The sequence below is a fragment of the Etheostoma spectabile genome, chromosome 1 (assembly GCF_008692095.1).
Source record: "Etheostoma spectabile isolate EspeVRDwgs_2016 chromosome 1, UIUC_Espe_1.0, whole genome shotgun sequence".
Taxonomy (NCBI): Eukaryota; Metazoa; Chordata; class Actinopteri; order Perciformes; family Percidae; genus Etheostoma; species Etheostoma spectabile.
In genome coordinates this window covers 31,709,084-31,714,852 of record NC_045733.1, presented here as the reverse complement: position 1 = coordinate 31,714,852, position 5,769 = coordinate 31,709,084, and the positions used below count along the sequence as shown (strand labels likewise).

The 5,769-nt window shown below is 41.1% G+C and overlaps 1 pseudogene; it reads right to left on the bottom strand.

The window, feature by feature from the left end:
• The window catches only part of LOC116691126 (gamma-aminobutyric acid receptor-associated protein-like 2), a 7,008-nt pseudogene extending 1,283 nt beyond the window's left edge, over positions 1-5,725 (bottom strand).
• Positions 5,726-5,769: the final 44 nt, after the last annotated feature.

Genomic DNA, 5,769 nt, shown 5'->3' with positions numbered 1-5,769 from the left:
TGCTCAACAAACCTCATTTATATCAAATTGTACATTCGTTTTTAGTTAAAAAGGCAGAAATTATGAATTATTTTGACTGATAGTTAAGATCAGAGGATGCTGAGTGGATCTCAGATGGGCAGATGTCAACGTTTAGTCCGGATACTGTTTTGAAATCATTAAAAAAGAATAACTCAAATGCTATAAGATTCAATAAAACACCCCGAAACGTCACCTGAACAACGTATGGTGTCATCCATGTTATTTTTGGGCATTTGGTTGAAAGAAATCCATATTCTGATATATCACCTCGTGTGTTTTCACATTTTCTTATCATTCTCCAGATGCGCGCACACACACACACCACACACACACACACACAACACACCACACACACACACACCACACACACCACACCACACACACACACACCACACACACCACACACACACACACACACACACACACACACACACACACACCACACACACACACACACCACCACACACACCACCCTTTCCTAACATGTACCTTTATTAAGAGCACCGACACATTTACACCCAACCGTATAATTAATACCCGAATAGAAGCCCCGAGGAAATGAAACCCTGGACAGACTCACTTCCTGCCGACGCCGTCTGACATTAAACAAGAGGAGCTTCTGATCAACGTCATAAACGGGATTTGACTGAAGTTTTATCACCTTTACCGACCATGAGGTCACCTGTTCACCGCCGTTAAGAGCCGATTACTTCCTCAGTCCTGCTGTTTAATATGAAATATGCTGTCAAATCAAAAGAAACCTGCAACTGTTTTGCTAATTTTTTTTAACTTTTTTAATCAAATGTGAAATACTTTGCTGGCTCAAGCTTCTCAAATGTGAATTATCACATATTCTTTGGATGATTTTAGGATATTAAATAAAATATAATTGGGTTTTAGGTTAAACTAAGCACTCTGAGAAGTTGTGAATGAAGTTTTCCACTATTTTCACGGCAAAAATGTGACATAAAATAACAGAATTATATTATTATTAACATATTTTATTCCACGTGGCCTTGTAGCAAACCTTCTGAGGCCCGGTAGCGGTACTGGACCCGGGATATTGGGAACAAAACCATAACCCCCCTACCCCCCCTTAACCCTAACCCTCTGCCCCCCCCCCCCCCCCCCCCCCATATCCGGGTCCTCACGGCAAATTGTACCATAAAATACAGAATTATTATTCTGAACACATTTTCTTCCTTGTTGACTCCTTTTGAGGCCCGGTAGCGCACTGGACCCGGGATAAAAGGACTAACCCCCCCCCCACGACCCCCCACTCCCCCCCGCCCCCCCTCCAGTATCCCGGGTCTGACCTGGACTGAGGCACGGTCCTTGTCCACGAACAGGAAGATGGCCTTCTCCGAGGGCACTGGATCGTTTCCGTGATCCCAGAACTGAGCCACTGTGATGTCGGAGGGGACCAGGTACTTCCTCTGTCTTGTCCACGATCTGGGACCCGGACACTTTCTCCACAATCACCTGAGAAAACACACACACACACACACGCACGCACACACGCACGCGCACACACACACACACACAAGTCAGGTCAGTGTATTTATAGAGCACATTTAAAACCAACCTTGGCTATGTTATAAAAAAAAGAAAGACAACAACAATATAGACACAATGAACATCATGCAAACACACTTATACAAACACACACACGCACACACTTACACGCACGCACAGTTACACTCATGCATACTCGTGCAGTCCAAGTTACACTTGCACACACACACAGTCACACTCACGCGCAGTCAGTCACACACACACACAGTCACACACATATAGTCAGACTTACACACACACACACACGCAGTCACACTCATGCATACTCACGCAGTCAAAGTTACACACACAGTCACATACACAGTCACACTGTCACACTGTCACACTTACACACACACACACACACACGACACACTCACGCACAATCAGTCACGCACACACACAGTCACACACATACAGTCAGACACACACGCAAAGTCACACTCACGCAGTCAAAGTCACACAGATACAGTCCACACTTACACACGCACACACACAGTCACACTCACGCACAGTCAGTCACGCACAACCACGCACACACTCACGCACTCACACACACACACACACACAGAGTCACACTCACGCAAAGTCACACACATTCAGTCACACTTACACACGCACAGTTACACACACACAGTCACACTTACACACGCACAGTTACACACACACAGTCACACTTACACACGCGCAGTTACACACACACACACACAGTCACACACATACAGTCACACTTACACACCCCCCCCCTCCCCCACTCACCGGGACTCGGTCAGGGTACTTGTTGCGTATTTTGGCGGACTCTATGCACCGATGTTCTGTTGGACACAAAGAGCCATCGTGTTAATTGTGTGAATGTTGACACGACTCCATAAAAACATAAATACATAAAAACACCTTTCTCAGGTGAAGCTTCTTCTTCTGTGCAGACTCAAGAGCACATTACTTCCTCCAGCCTGCGGTTTAATCTCAAATAATCTGGTTTTTTAACTCAAATAATCAAAAGGTATATTTAACCCTCTCGTGTCGCTTCACGACTGGATATGTCAACTTTATCAACACACTTTCAAAACACTTCCATTTGTTTTTAATGCTATAAAATTAAATAAGACACCCCAAATTATGAAGTAGAGATGTGAACTGGCAAAGAGCGTGTGTGTAATCAATCATGTTATTTGGGGAATTAAAAGAACATTGACATAGGACAACATACCAACTGAGGACAACATGAGGACACTGAGGTTAAAGTGCCCATATGAGGAGGAAAAAAAATCCCTTTTCTTTTTTTTTAAGGGTGTTATTATGTGTCTCTGGTGCTTTTACACGCATTAAAATTTGGAAATACCCCCCCCCCCCCGTGCTGTTTGGAGGGAGATCCGGTTTCTGAGGTGAGGGTGAGCTGGTCTGAATCAGCCGTTAACGTCATCGGCCAAAACAGCTGGTGCGTGCTAACCGCTTTAGCTAATACCACATCAGCTAGGTCAAACTGACCCGGGACTTATTTGGGGTTTTAAAAACAATTCTGAAATAAAATTTTACTTCATAATCTTTTAACAAATTGTTGTTTTTATCTCAATTTCCAACATCTGAGATAACATCTATGTTTAGGGAATGCATCAGTCTCTACTAGCACACTATTAAACATGGAAGTGGGGTTTGTTTTTAGTCATAAGGTTATAATTCATGTTAAAAATCCACTATGGAAACAACATAAGTGTCATATCCAGAATGATGTTCTGAATTGAGTCAGGAATACATGTTTATCACAGGAAATAAGGCAAGGACGTTGATAGAAGGTAGAAAAAATGTAACTTGGACAATGAAATTGGTGAATTTGGCCCAAATACTTAATTGGAGAACTCATTATTTTAAGTTGGTAGGATACAAAAAGTGACATATTTTGTATTTTACTCATGTTTCCTGTACTTCTGTTTATTGTTATGCACCAAAACACAGAGGCAATCTCCTTGTTTGTGAAAAACTATTTATCAATAAACCGGATTCGGATTATTTCCCTATTTGTTGCTTATTATCAAACAATTAATAAACCATAAAAGCTGGTTTATTAATAGTGAAAACACTCGTTAGTTGCAGTCTCAGGAGGAGTAAATTAAAATTATTAGGAGTAAACAGTGCGATATGAAACTGGATGTTGTCTTCCCGTGCACTCGATGTCCTTCTGGGTCAAAATTAACACGTTTTTCTTCGTTTTTACTGTTTTTTTAAAATATTTTTGACATGTTTTGACATTTTTGTCCCTTTTTTTATGCACTTTTCCAATGTTTTGTCACTTCATCAACATGTCCAATGCCATTTCTCCATAACACCAACTCATCACCACTAGTTTTACACTTATTTCTGGAATACATGATCAATACATTTCATTTATAGGCACTTATACCCAATTTTGAAATGATGAATTACTTTTTTTCCACTAATATTAGAGGAACCTGTGTTGATGGATAATCACGGACGTGTATCTCAAATTTTTAAGTCAGGTTTTAAATCCATTTAAATTTTTTTCTGATGATATCAAATTAAACACTCAAAATTCAACGACAGTAAAGCTTAAGTATTTGTAATTGTACTTAACGTTTTGGGTAATTTGGTTAAAAAGAAACCCACGTTTCTCTGGTTTTGAGAGCGGCTCAAATTTGACCCGAGTACAATACAAGGGTTAAGGAACACCCTTCTGTTTACAGAGAGCAGAGGGGTTTATGGGTAACGTAGTCTCAACACTGACACACAACAACAAACACTGGTAGAGGGATAACAACGGCCGTTTTGTCGTTATCTTTACACTTTTAACTTTTAAAACAGCTGCGCCTTTAAAAGACCCCATTATTTATGGACAGCAACATGTAAACTGTGCTAATTACTTATTAACAAACTCAGCATTGAAGCCTTTTATTTAATATTTAGTTATTTAATCGGATAAACACCAGTTGCTTGCTACATCAGCCAGCCTGTCAACAGGAAGTTGCTTCAGATGATCAATTCGGAGTAATTTAAATGCCAAATATGTTTTGGTGACATATTAACGAATGAAAAGAGTTGTTTGCTTCCTGTGTGTCTCATATGTTATTATTTCATATGATTCATATGATTAATTCAAGTTGAACAGGCCTACTTCCTTCTGACATGTGAGCTGTGTAAAGGCATCACCTTTGATATCTTGTCAGGCAATTTGTCTTAAATTATGTGCAAACAATTTGTTGATTTAGTGACAACAATTTGTGTTAATTAGGCTACATAATAACTCAGATAAACGCCTGCAGGCATGCACTTGCTCTGCCAAAACAACTTTTGGTTCCGTCCAGCTGACGCCTGTCAGGCCTCCACTTCACAACAAGTGGGTAAAAAAAAGGAAAACTACAATATCCAGCTCCATAAATTAGACGGGTCCGAGCGTTGTTGTGCAGCTGCTGAGTGCAACTCAGTGCAGAAAGGAGGCTTTTAGCAGCTTAATGTGTCACCTCCGTGTCAACAACCACCCTGAAACCAGGTCGACGTCGTCGGGGATGAAATAAGAAAATTAGGAAATTAAGAACAAAGACACGGTGATTTGTTCCTCTACGTGGAGACATGACACTTACAGTGCCCATAACGGGCTTTTTGATAGCTGACAATAGCATTAACAGCTATATTTAATATGTGGAAACAGCCATTATCCGTCAAAGCCTCCTCCATAAACAAAAAGCCTAAAGGAGAGGCCAGCCCGAGAGCCCGACCTGTTTTTTTAAAGGGATTTATTAACCCTTAAAGCCTCATTTTCTCGCCCCTGCGCCTAAATAAAGGATTAAGTGCACGTCACACAATTAAAATGCGTGGACATTTTGTATCCATCATAGATAATAACACCTCCATATCCTCCCTTACCCAAGGAGTGATCCTCTTTGAACATCCATTTCATGTTTCCGGGCTCCTTTTCACTCGACACACGGATGTTACAATAAACGAGACTTAAGGTTTGAATTTAAAAAAAAGGAGCTTTCGTTTAAGTCAATCTTTAAAATGTCAACGTATATATATATATATATATATATATAGAGAGAGAGAGAGAGAGAGACGGGCAGAGCACAAGCTCGTGACACTTCCGAGCACAACAACAAACAGCGGTCTCTTCTTCCTATGGTCGCTCTGCACGGACTGAGCCCCGGCGGTGACGTCACACCCGGACTGTTCCATGCCGCCGGG